Below are 13,213 nucleotides of genomic sequence, written 5' to 3' on the forward strand. Positions count from 1 at the left end.
TTTTATAGTCTATCTGGTTTTAAAGGCATGAGAAAAACACTGCTGTCCTATCAGCATGTCTGAAGTCACTGCTGTTGAGTCTTCAATAACAGACGGGAAAAGGTTTTAACAGTTGTAAGATGAAGCAAAACTGGCCGAAATGTGTGTTTAGATAGAACAAGATTGGTTGGAAATGAGATGTGGGAGTCATCAGCACAGAGGTGGTGAATTGAAGCTATCATTCCTCAATGATCTGAAAATATAGAACCATAATGCATATAATTGCTCAGATACTAGAAGGGCATAAAAAATACACAGTGTTTTATGCAACATAGCAATTTATAAGAATGCAGTAGTGTGAGGGTACTAGAAAACCCCTATAATTATTTGGGATATGATGTTAATATATCCAATAGTAAGCTGAGATGCAGCTCTAAATAATTCATCTTTGTTTTACTTTTTGCTGGTTTTGCTGGCTTTTTTCTTTTCTCTTCTTTTATATTTCTCATTTGAAACTCTGTCATCTCTTTCCGTTCTCACTTGCTGGTAGGTGATTTCACCCTCCTATGTGATGGCAGGCAGATGGCTCTCTCTGCAAATAATATTTAATGCTATTCTGTCATTTGGCCACTGAGCAGTGTTGTAGCAGTAGGGCAGTTGAACTCACTGTGTGAAAAGTATTAACGCACTTGGCCTCTTCTAGCGTAAGGTTTGTGATTCAAGGCTTGCTCATGAATGTGCTTTTTCCCAGGAGACTGTGCAAAACACTTGCTGAGGCACCAGGTCAGCTGTTAAAAGCTAATTCTCAGATGGGTTCAGCTCTCAGTCCACATGTAGATAACCTGTAAGTGGGAGTAATTTAGACATTTAACCAGACAAAAATCCATGCCGCAAACAAAATAAAGATGTTATTATAGATTTATGTTGCATTGTTTTTTTGTGTGTGGTCAAGAATGATGATACTGGGTACATCCCAAAAGAAAGATATATATGAAGGCATAAGTGTTTGTAGTTTTAAACCCAAATAAATAAAATGCTGTGATTTTAATCCTAGCACCTGACTGAAAATATTAATGAATGATAATGGGCAATGTCCTTCCAACTAAAAATCTGAAGCCTTCATGAATGAAAAGTAACTTCTCTTGACCTTACATTTCTGTGTTGGGTGAAGTATGAGGAATGACTCCGAAGAGACAGCAAAAGTGAAGATTAGAATTAGCATTATAAGTATGGTGAATTTTAAGCCCCAGGTCTGTTTGTTGGCTGAGACTTCTGCCCTTCTCCCTGCTTCATGAAACCGACTCCTCCTTTTCAGTGTTCATGCAAAACTTATTTCCATTTCATGTTACATGGTTTCACGTCCCTTTAGTTTCCCTTAATGTTCAGGCTTTGAATAATACCCAAACCCCAGAACGAAACTTAGCTGAAACCACCTCATTTTGCATAGTTTCCACCATAACCCATAAATTGACCCAGGTTCACTCTATATTTGGCCTGGATATATTAAAAAGTTACTGAAGCCTTACTGAAATGTTCTCTAAAACTGGATTCCTTAGATTTCCTTATATTCTGATGCAAAGGTTTCAGGCTTAATTGTAGTCACAGACTTTTGGAACTATCTTTAGGATTTCTGAGGACTTTTGAGGACATAGGGTTTTGTTTTGACCTACAAAATTGTTTAAATGGGACTGAAACATCTATCTTAAGTGCCACTTTCTTTCTTGCATGGTTTGCTAGAAATACAATAAGCAGAAAAAACACCTTGTCATGATCTTGTAGCAGCAAGGGTGCTAAGTGCAGTCTAATGGTTGGACTCGATGATCCGGTGGGTCTCTTCCAACCTGGTTATTCTATGATTCTATGATCCTTCTCAAACGTCCCTCTGAATCACCCTGAATTTGAGCATAAGTATGCTAGTATTTTGTGGATATTTTCTCTTTTTAACGTGAGGGGAACCTATTGAAGGGGTTAATAGCATTAACAGTAGTATAATCTCCTGGCAGTTCATTTTTATATTAACAGAACTATAACTGGGGAATTAATTTTTATAGTTTGATAAGTGAGGTTCCCTTTTGTGGTATTTGATTTTTGACACGTCCTCCCTTACCCCGTCTCCACCAACAAACTCACTTGTAACCAAACTGCTGGTATGTTTGGATAACCATTCTATGAAAAGTGTGGAACAAAAGTGCACTCTGCATGTATAACCAGTTACCACTTTTTTTTTCTCATAAACTACGTGAAGTGCTTTGAATACATAAGGAGACAGACTTTTACCTTTAAACAGCTTCCAAAGTTTTCCCCTGTTGACCCTACTTCTGGGCCCAGGAGCTGCACTTCTGTTTGTGAGCCCAGCTTCTCTGATTTCATTTTGGTTAGGCTTGTGACCCCAATTGTCAAGGCCTTCACCTTTGAATTGGGAGCCACTGGCTCAGGCAATTTATGTTGTGTTCTGGCAAATTGCCATTTGGGTAATTACGTACTGTTTACTTTTGATACCTTCTTTGGCTTCAATTCCACTTCGTTTCTTGTTGTGAAGTGGTGCTGTTACTTGGTTGTTATGGTCTGTTTTAGAAGAAAGCTGCCTCTTGAGTAGCTGAGAGGCGAGTGATGCCTTTTCATAATCTGTAAATGATTGCTGGGTGCTTTGAATTGCAGAGAGATTGGTGTCTGCGGATGCACATGTTCATGTATGTATGTTAATATATAGTTGTTGGACTTGGCCAAGCAACAGTCATAATGAAACTAATGACATCAGGGTGTAACAGCTATGAGCTTTGTTTAAGATTGGCGAGTTGGGGTGGTGAGCTTGTCCTGCATCTTCATGGATGACAGTGAGATGCTATCTAGGGACACAAGATCTCTACTTGGTTTGTAATGGGAGACTTCATTTGTGTTGCATGTTTCAGATTGCTTTTATCCATTTGTTTTCTTTAAGAAAATGTTAGTTTAATTTATATCTTTACAGCATCTTCATGAGCAATGGGGACACCACGCATTCCCAGGTGCCTTTTTTCTCTTTGCTTTGGGAAAACTGGCTTTACAAATGTTGCTGGGGGATTTATTTGGCAGTGATTCATTAGATGACAATATTACAGTCTCAGTTCAAATCTTTAATCCCAGACTGTGCCTAATATAAGGAATTAGTACCATTTTGATCTGAACTTTCTTAGAAGAGTTTGTTCCAAGATTTTCTTCAAAAGAGAAACAACTTATAATTCTGTTTTAAAAAGGGCAATATCGTATTTATGATACATCAGTATCCAAACTTTGACCAATATTTGATCTTGAATAAAAACAACAGCCTAAACGAGTACTGAAATCTTCCTCCTGACCCATTTGCCATTATTATATTAATAACTGTCATTTATGTAACATCTTTCATCATGCTGAATATCGAAGCAATTTACAAACATGTGCCCTGACTCCTCAGAGAAATCTGCAGTTAGTCAGGTTTAAATTTGTCTGGGTTCACAGAGGTTAATAACTCTATTCCTTCAAAAGGTGCTGCAGTTTTAATGATCACAGTCCTTAGAACCTCTGAGACTCTCATGGCAAACCCAACACCTCTGTCTGCAAGGTGCGTGCAGTATCATGCTGGCTTGCTGACAGACTTGTGCATCCAACAGGGGAGAGGGCTACCTCTTGAACTAACCATGCTTTCTGCAGGCTAGCTTGAGGTTTGGATTTGTTTTATTTCACCTCCTCTTTAGAGGCCATTCATCTCCATACTTGCCCATCCTGAGATATGGGTCTTTTGGAGATGCAGGTGGGTCAAATATCAGTGTAATAGGATATGTTTATGGGTGTCATTTTTTTTTAATTAAAAAAAGTGGTGAAAGAGAGGAAAATATGGAACTATAATACTTCCAAAATTGAGTTTTGGGGAGGAACTTACTTGTTGGACTTAAACCTAATGTTTCAAAGGGGTGATGATTTTAAACTAGTTTAAACTAGCTGGGGATGTTTGAGCTCTGGTGATTCTGAAAACACATGTTATGCAGATGAGCATGATGTGTGCATGCTGCAGTTCACCACTGTCTGACTCCAGATGTCAAGCACTTCACTGTTCCCAGTGTATAGGTCTGATGCATAACATAAACTTGGTTTTACAACCACTCATGTTTAGACTGACTGTGGGAGCTGATCTACATGTGTGCTTCTGGCATGACTTCTTGTTTCAGGAAAGGATCAAAAAAGATTAATAAAAGGAGTATTTCCTTCATTGCTTCTGAGGTTTGAGATGTTAGTCTTTAAAAAAATAGGTCTCATGATAACATGGAGTACTTCGTTTCATTGTGACAGATGTATATTTTAGATGGAGATACTAAGGCTCTTATGTACTTAAACAGCATTCAAGGATCTTCTTGAGCTGGGCCTTAAATTTTAAGCAGATATATAGAGCGTTGGAGTCAGGTAAGTGTATTTTCCAAGATATCAAACAAAAAAAAAAATGTGCTAGTAGTTAAACTGCGTGCACAATAATTACATCCAAGATATCCTGTGTAATGTTTACAGTCTCATGTTAACTTCCTAATATCTGCATTCACGAGCAATTCATAGATAGCTGCATATTTATCCAGGTAACTAGTAAAGCAAACATGCAGCTGATGAGATGTTGACTCTGTTGAAGTTATTACAATGAAGCTGGAATTTTATCCTGTATGTGCAAGTAGAGAGAATTACTCTAAGTGGTGTTACAGACTGTTCTCATATGAACTATGCTGTAAAATGTCACAGTAAAATGTAGCTGCGAGGCTGTTTGAAATTAGTCATTTAGGTAATATAAATACTATTTTATGGAGTTTATCCATTTATCAGTACTTCCCAGTTCTCTTGTATCCTAGAGGAATGCCTTAGCAGCAGAGAGAGGCAAATATATATGCACAATTCAGTCTCTTGGAGGGGAGGGGAAGTTATGATTTCAGCTGCTCCAGAGCAGAGTTACTTTGGTGGTTGTCTTCTGTCAGCATAACTACAGTTTGTTTAACTACTGATATTTTTAATATATATGCTTTTCCTTTTGGCAGCTTAGTACAAAATACAGATCAAAGGGAGAAATTGATGCCGTACTTATCACTGTGAATATAAGAAGACTTGTCACCTGTGCCTGAGCTGTTGTCTTAAAATACCAAAGAATCTCTCATTAAAAATAAAATGCTATTACTCTCAATATTGCAGTTTATAATAGTATTGCTTCACAGCATTTGGAGCTGTTACTAACACTTTTCCCAACAATATTGTGTGTCTTATTTGTAGTTCTGTCTTGGGCTAAGCAACTCAAGCCCTGTGGTGGGAGCTTCTGAGCTCTCTGAAGCATCAGGCCTTTCAGTGTAAGGCAGTAGGTGACACAGCACTTCATGCTGGCATGAGCAGATGCTGGCACAAGTGGAGCTTGATTTGAAAGTGCTTGTCATGAAACAGCACTAGGGCTTTTTATAAATAGAAGCTTAGCGGTAATTCAAGCCAAAGGAAGACCATTTAATAATACCTTTCTTCAGTTTTGGGACATCAGGCATTGCCTGCTTGAGCATTCGCTACTTCTCCTGGAGAGACCATTCACCTTAGAAAACTGCTTAAGATTGTTCCTTAAGAGGAAAGACTGCACTTGACCTGGAGCAGTGGCAATGCTGTGGTCAAGGCATTTACTAAGTGGGTTGTGGGACAGCTGTATGTGAGCAGCCCTGTTGCAGTAGCGTTTGAAGCCTTGGGCTGCAGGGCTTTAGGCAGCCATAGGCTGGCTGAATGCAGCAGCAGCAGCTGAACACTTGCAGCCGTGCTAGCCATTGCTTTCTGTTACCAAGACTTTACTTTTATTTTGGTGTATTATTTGCTATCAAGAGTTTCTGAAAAGAAGAAAAATAAGCATATGATTCTCCAAGAGCAGGAGTTGTTAAAATGCTTGGGGCTAACTCAAGGTTAGGAGGACTTTCACAACTGTGAGGAGTTAGGTGCCTGTGATTAATGGGAGCTGTGTTCTTGACTGCATTATGCATGGAGAATATCTTTGACCCTTGGTAAGTACTATTTTTCTCTTCTCTACAAAGCAGTGAAAGCCTGAAGGGTTAATTTTTTTTGTTTTCCTTAAAGTTCACTAATTGGAAAAAAAGATCAGCAAATACCATTTTGCTGACCTTTGAAATCTGCCCAACTGTTTGGGGCCTTGGTTTCATGCAGGAGTGGAGCAGAGGGACAGAGAGTGAGCAGTTGTTGTGGCGGCACCAGCAAGGGTTAATCAGCCTTGCCAGCCTGAACAATAGAGACCAGGGCAGCTTTAAACGAAATGAGCCGAATATTTCATTCGGCCACTCAGCTGCCTGCTCCAATTGCCTCCTTTGCTAAAACGAGAGCTTAATCTAAAGTGACAACAACATCAGTTTCTGTGTGCTCCAGTCACACAGAACATGACTTCCTTAACATAAACACTATTTACATGGACCGTCTGGATATAGCAGGGAATCGGGAGCGTGCCCAGCTAAGACAGAGGCTACAATGAAGGACGAATAACAGGCAGCTGAGAATTAACATCAGCAAATGAAAGCCTGACCCTCAGAGGGCATGTCCCTGTTTCATTTTAAAGCTAGAAAGCCTTGCACTGGTAACCTTACTTCCAGCAAAGACTATATAATTTAAAAGAAAATAGTACCTTTTCAGCTTAGATACTTAACCAAATGCATTATGTCTGACCCATTTTCCTACTCTGTATGGCATGAGATGAAGGACCCCCCAGCTGCAATTACCAGTCGTTCAAACAGCTGTAACCGATAAGCCTCCCCCTTCCTTATGCTCTCATCTCGAGGTAGCTCCTGCTTTTTGGCCTGGAAGAGGGGAAGCTGCTGCATAGAGACAGGGATCCCAGCCCAGTGCCCATGCTGTGGCTCTGCCCCCTGTGCCACCAGGGTCAGACCTTTGTGCTGTGTGCTGCTGTCTGAAGATGCTGTTTGAACCTCAGAGTTCCCAACAAGGGATGTCCACCGCCCAGCTTCTTTCCTCAGGAACTGTGAGGACTGCCTCTACAGGAGTAAGTGCTTATGGCCCCACTTTGAACTGGGGAGCTCTTCCCAGAGGGGAGAGGTCTGTGGAGTACAGGATTGGCCTCTTCCTCCTCTCCCTCTGCTCTGACTGTCATGCATCTTTGTTTATTCCAGCAGCATCTCAGACTTGCAGTCTTGCTCTGTTTTTTTGCTTCTGGTGAGGAGAAGGGGGTGGGGTTATTTATTTAATTATTTTGGCTAAGACACAGGTTTTTAGGCCATTGAAGGATTTAAGTATTCATACCACTGTGTGTTGTCAGATCTTTAAAAGAGAGAAGGTCTCTTCACTGGGAGAACTCCAAATGATTCATTCACTGGGGGAGAAACTGGAGCAGGAGGGAAATAGGGGTAGTGTGATGCTTACCACAGGTAAGCCTGGGAGAGGTTAATGAAACTTCTTTCTGCCCTGATGTGAGTGCTATGAGGGCCTGACCTTACTCACAGAGGTAACTTGGCTTCTTACATCTCTCTTGCAATGGATGCAGAGATTCCCCAGGCAGCAGTATGGGCACAGCCATGAGCATCTTCCCCCCTCCCCAGCCATTCTGGCAGCCTTGTTATTCCCTTCTTTCCTAATTCCCTTCTTTCCTAATTCCCTTCTTTCCTAATTCCCTCCCCTCTTCCCCTAGGTTTGCTGTTCATGCAGAGTCACTTGTTTTGTTGGGCAGGCAGACTACTGTGCAACAGCAGGTCTAGGTATCAATTCCCCTTTGGGTAGTATTGGGAAATTCACTTTTCTTGACAGCTGTGTTAAGCTGACAGTTGCTCAAGAAGACATTACTCACTAGTTATTTCTTAGGATGGGGGTTTTTGCTGGTTTTGCAGTCCTCAAATTAGAAGTTTATCTTAAAAAATAACAAAGGAAATGTGGGATAACTCAGTGGTCTGTTGAGCTGAGCAGCATGACAGTAGGGTACCTAGATCTTAATCATACCCTGCAGTTAGCCTTGAGAAAGGGGGCAGGACCGAGTGTGTTTCCATGCAGTTTTGTTCTCGGCTACGTAGACAAATACATGCCTTCCTTTCACATGAAGGAGAGGCAATAATTCTGTCCTACTGAAGAAGAAACAGGGTTTCTCTCATCAAAGGGCTAACAGCAGAATTTACAAAAAATTACTGGTCCTGAAAGAATTTTTTTTAAATCTTGTGGAAACATTTGCTCTTCTGAAAATTTGGAGCATGCTAGCATGTGTAGCATCATTTAATGTTTACCACCTTTTATTAGTGAATGTTAACTGTTAAAATTTAGGAAGTTTTTGAAGTGGAAGAAGTTAATATCTGCATCAAAATATGAGAGGTCCAGTGAGTATAATCCCATAGTAGAAATCCTGAGCAGCTCTCTTTTCATATTAAAGAGTAATTACTGTTGCCAAGATAAGTGGACTTTTGTGACACTTTTTTTTAAGCATACTGCAGTTAACTTCAAGCTACTGTAGCTTCACTTTAAAGAAGGAACACAGATCACTTATGGTGTCAATACAAGACTTAAAATAGTAGCCAAAATCTGTGCTTTTTGATTCTGTCTGACTACCATCTTTCCTTTTTCCTCACTTTTGCTTCCAGAAGGGAGTGTAAGCAGTCACAGATTTACAGAATTACAGATGTATTCCTTACACCATCAGAAAACAAGGTCTACTATTCTTGAGATGCCAGGCACTGGCACTGGTTCAAGAACTAACACCTCTTCAAAGAGAACGGTCCCTAAAATCAGCTCATCACTGAAGTGCAAAGGAAAAAGACAAGACAGAAATAGGGCTATAGGGATTTTTAAGGGTCATCTGAAACGCCATCTCGCAAGTTACCTTTGTTAGGTAATGATGGTGACCATAAGCTGGGAGTGGTAGATGTCCAGAGGTATGGGACATAAATTTATATTCTTACTGTTTCATGAAGCATCCCTTACAATTTCAGCTGAGGGATTGGTGATCATTTTATTAAACTTATTTCCTAAAAAGGCCACTCGGTGCTATTTATGCTATAGTCCCATTTGTAGAAATAGGCAGTGAGCCTATCTGCCTTTGGTCTGTGCCTCACCGGAGTTAGGTACCAGATGAATAACATGATATGGCTGTCTCTTCACAGCCTTTATTTGAAGGAGATACTAGAAGTATATAAGAGAAATAAAAGAGCAAGAAGTGCATCTCTGTACAGTTGGATATGCATTTAGCCTTATTCCAAGGAACTGGGAATCCCAGTGAGTTCTTTGGTTTTAGAGAGATTAATCTTGCTGGATCTGCTTATCCTTTCTAGACAAAGTCCTTTGTCTTGAAAGCAAGAGTGCTATTTGGTCATGTCACACAGTTGGTGTTCGGAAAGGCTGGACTCCTTTCTGAAGAAGTGTGATCTCAGGTGCTTCAAGTGAATATGAGACTTGTAGGTATCTTAACTTCTTTAGGATTCTCATTCTGGGGCCCAAAAAGAATGTGGGTCAGGGAGCATTAACCCTTTCTTGGCCTGTGTTTTTGTAGGTAGGGAAGCTGTAATGTGCTGGCCTTTGTAATGAAGAGTAGTTCTTGGATGCTAATACAAGTGATTATTAAAAAAATCTCCTTTTCTGAGGATTACTAATCTGTCTAGTAGATGTATGCTTATTACATAGTTATTAAACCTAATGAATGCATTTTTTTAACATGCAATAATTATCTAATTATATATAAAGCATTAGATTAAATAGGCTAGCTCTCATACTAAAATGCTGTCTATTACAAGTAGATTTATTGAGGATTAACAACTACATAATAGAACTGTATCTATTTCATGATTGTTAATCCTCAATGAGTGTTTTTAATAATTGGCACTTAACTAAAGGATTATGTTCATTGTGATGGAGTTTATGAAGCAATAGAACATTTTCTGTGGACGATTAAGTGCCAAAGGGAATACTCCTGTGATATGGCTCAATAACTGGGGGAGAGGGGAATGAGACACACACACACACAAAAAAAAAACAACAACAAAAAAGACCCCAGAAATCCCAAGAAACTGAGGAGGAGGAATGAGAAAATCACACGTCATAGCAGAATTTAAATTTCAGTTGTTAGCTGATAAGAGTTTGAAAGTTCTCTTTGGTTTCTTACAGAAGAGAAGAAGTATTCAGCTACTTAGGCAGTAAGATATTCAGAGCTGGAAAATATTTAAATGGGACTGTTGTGGTTAAAGGTAGTGAAATATTTCAGTGTGGCTGATGAAGATACTCCAGTATTAAAGTTTCAGTCCTGAAATCTTTATTACATATGTGAATTAGTGAACTAGAACATAAATACAATATTGTCTAAGTGAGTTCCAGGAACGTGCTCCTGTGCCAGCTGTTAGAGGATGCAGAATGAAGTTGCATGTTTCATGTGAGCACAAAGAAGCGCCGTAAATTTTTCATAAAGTCAATTATGGAAGCAAACAGGAGCAAACACATTCTGTTGGCTTAGCTGACCTCAAGAAAAGACATTGGTCCTGACATCCAGTTAAGGTTTCAGCTGTTAACAACTAGAAAGGCTGAGTCAGGAGGATTCATCATCAGACATTACTCTGAAGACTTTAAGGTTTTTTGTAGATGGAAAAATTCTGACACAACCATGATGTTTTCTAGTGAATATTTGGTGAATTTGTGTATTTAAGGCATGTACACAGGTTCATATACAGATACACACAGCAGGTTACTTCAGAAACAAGTCATTCCATATATATTGTTATATAAAGTCATTGCATATTTTCCAGTGGAAACTGCTACATTGAAATAAATGGCAAATATTTTATCTAATAATGAAGGATACTAACAAGCTTTATTGTTTGTAGACCTTTAAGAAAGATTATTAGAAATGCAACACCTTTTCAGATTGATGAAATTGGGGAGAAGTGTGACCAGTTTTATGTCTGTGCTGTGAACGTGTAAGTGTGTATATTTTTCTGTTTGCACAGCGTAAATGAATTTTTTGTTATTTTTAAATGAAATTGTACTTATTAAAATTTGATGTAGTTATTTGGGGGCATTTGCTGGGATGCTTTGTAATCCAGACTTCTTACGACAAATGATCTGCTGTGATTTGTGTTGAGTGCTGTTGAAATTTGATCTTTCCGGATTGGAATGTGTTTGAATTGAGTCATTTTTCTGATGGATTTTGGAAGTGAAGAGAATGATGTTGTCTCTTTTTGGCAGGACTGGAAGCGCCAGTACTCTGTGGGACTCAGAGCAGCTTGGGGGCAGGAAAGAAACGTGTGTGAGATATCAAAAGATCACTCTTTATTCTTGAAAATTGTGGGATTTAGTCACCTTAAGAGAGAAACTTTAGGAGTAATGAGGAAAGTGAAGCATAGAGCCAGATCTGTCTGAGGAGAAGTCCTGGTACCATCTTCAAGCTTAAGGTACTTAGTCTTTAATTGGAAAGACCATGGCAGCTGGAAAGGCCCTGAAGGTAGAAGTTCTGCAGATTCCTAGGACTTCAGAGTGTGCCATGCAAGTAACCACACAGCTCTGTGGGCTTTTTGAAATATAACAAGGTTTTTTTAAAAAAATAAACTATCAAGTTAATTACATTTTCCCACATGTGGCAACCCTGACTGTCCACAGTAGCTGGCAAACTACAAGACAAAGCCAGGATTTTCCCCTAAAGCTTAACAGCAGTTGTGTTGCAACAGCAGCTGCTGCAGAAGGTGAATGTAGTGATGATATTGATGAGATTAGTAATTTGTTTAGTAGACAGGGGATGAGAATTCGTCTGTTGGCTGTCATCATCCATCAGCCGTATGTTGCCCCAGGCAGTGGGTATATGCTGTTAGCCTGTTACTAATTTTACTTTGTTTTTTCTCAGCTTAGTTCTTTTATTTGGTTCATTTAATTCATTTTTTGTGACTGAAAACTAAACAAGAAGGAGGAAAAAAGCCAATTGCTACCTCTCTTTGTTTTTCAGAGCAGGTACCCTGCAGCTCCTGCCTGCAGCCTCTTCCATTTGATTTGGCTGAAAGCTGTCGGCAAGAGATGCAGTGGCCTATGAGGGAAATGTCTTTCAGAGCATAAGGAGTTTTCTCTAGAAACTGGGTTCTTAGCCATATTTACCCTTCAAAATCAGTAAGTGAGAGATACTTCATTGTGTAGGATTGCATCAGCCTGTGAATGCATTGGTGATGTCTTGACGTTGCTGTACCTGTGTTGATATATTGTGTCGCATGTGCCATGACTGTATGTTTTTAAAAAAAAAATTCTGTGACATTTTAGACTGTGCTAATCAAACTTTCAACTTTTTTGAAAGAAGCAGAAAGTTTCTGCAAAGGAATTTTGGGATCAGCAGTATTAACTGGAAGCTCATAGAGGGTTTTATCTCATACTGATTATAATTTCACATTAGGCCAATTCTAAAGGGCAGGGGGGCAGTCTGATTTGTAGCTGCAGATTATTTGACTTGGATTAGACTTCCCAAACTGAGCATCCCTGTCAGAAATTGTTTATTGTTGCACCTAAGGGGTCAGTTCCCACTGTTGTCATTAAATCCGTACCATAATGTTATTGAACTTTTCTTATTCAAAAAGTGCTTAGTATAGTTTTCATGACTATCTTCAGAATCTTTTCCAGGTGGGATGAAGGAGGCATAAAGGGCTGTAAGGCAGTCTGAATTTCCAGACATCATTGCAATATCTTTTTATTATTATTTTTTTTATCCTAATACTCCAAGGATGGATTTTTAGTGGCACTGTATTTCCTGAGTTTTGCAGCAGCTTTGAAAAGTTCTTTGAAAAGAGCCATCCGCATGGAAGTGAAGTTGGTGAGACTACTGTTACGGAAGACCTCATGTGTGAATTGAAAAAAAAAAAAGTAGTCAAAAATTTAACAGGAGATGTGTGGTGGTAGTTAGTGGGGGAAAATGTATTCTTTTGTGGCTATATTACTCTTTCCCCCCTCCTTATCTTTTCTCCTGTCTATTTCCTCTCCCAGTAAAAAGTAATTTATGGCCGCTTTCTTCCGTCTTCACTCATTCAGGGTGAGCACATTTGGATGACAGTACTATTAAATAGGATTGGTCTAGTGGTCAGCATGGAGTACACATCTGCTTCCTACCTAAATGAATGGCAGTGGTGGGAAGCCTGTAGGAACCTCCTGCTGGTGGCTTTACTGGGCCCTATTGAGCTTCTGGGTCTGAGGCCAGTTGATTTTCTTCCTAGCCTTGCTTCGTGTAGGGTTGACTTGCCAGCCTGCTGCAGGGCATTAAGCAAGA

The 13,213-nt window shown here is 39.6% G+C and overlaps 1 protein-coding gene across 3 annotated transcripts in view; it reads left to right on the forward strand.

Annotated features, from left to right (window-relative positions):
* SOX5 (SRY-box transcription factor 5) overlaps window positions 1–13,213 on the forward strand; it is a 638,339-nt gene that overhangs the window by 79,127 nt on the left and 545,999 nt on the right. Inside the window, exon 1 of one of the 3 annotated variants that reach the window (XM_069862334.1) lies at window positions 12,058–12,072. The exons of the other annotated variants lie outside the window; for them this stretch is intronic. The gene's annotated coding sequence lies outside the window, so the exon portion shown is untranslated. Of the gene's footprint in view, window positions 1–12,057; window positions 12,073–13,213 lie in introns of those variants that run through there. 3 annotated transcript variants of the gene reach the window in all.

This window comes from Phaenicophaeus curvirostris, chromosome 1 (assembly GCF_032191515.1).
Source record: "Phaenicophaeus curvirostris isolate KB17595 chromosome 1, BPBGC_Pcur_1.0, whole genome shotgun sequence".
In the NCBI taxonomy this organism is placed as follows: Eukaryota; Metazoa; Chordata; class Aves; order Cuculiformes; family Cuculidae; genus Phaenicophaeus; species Phaenicophaeus curvirostris.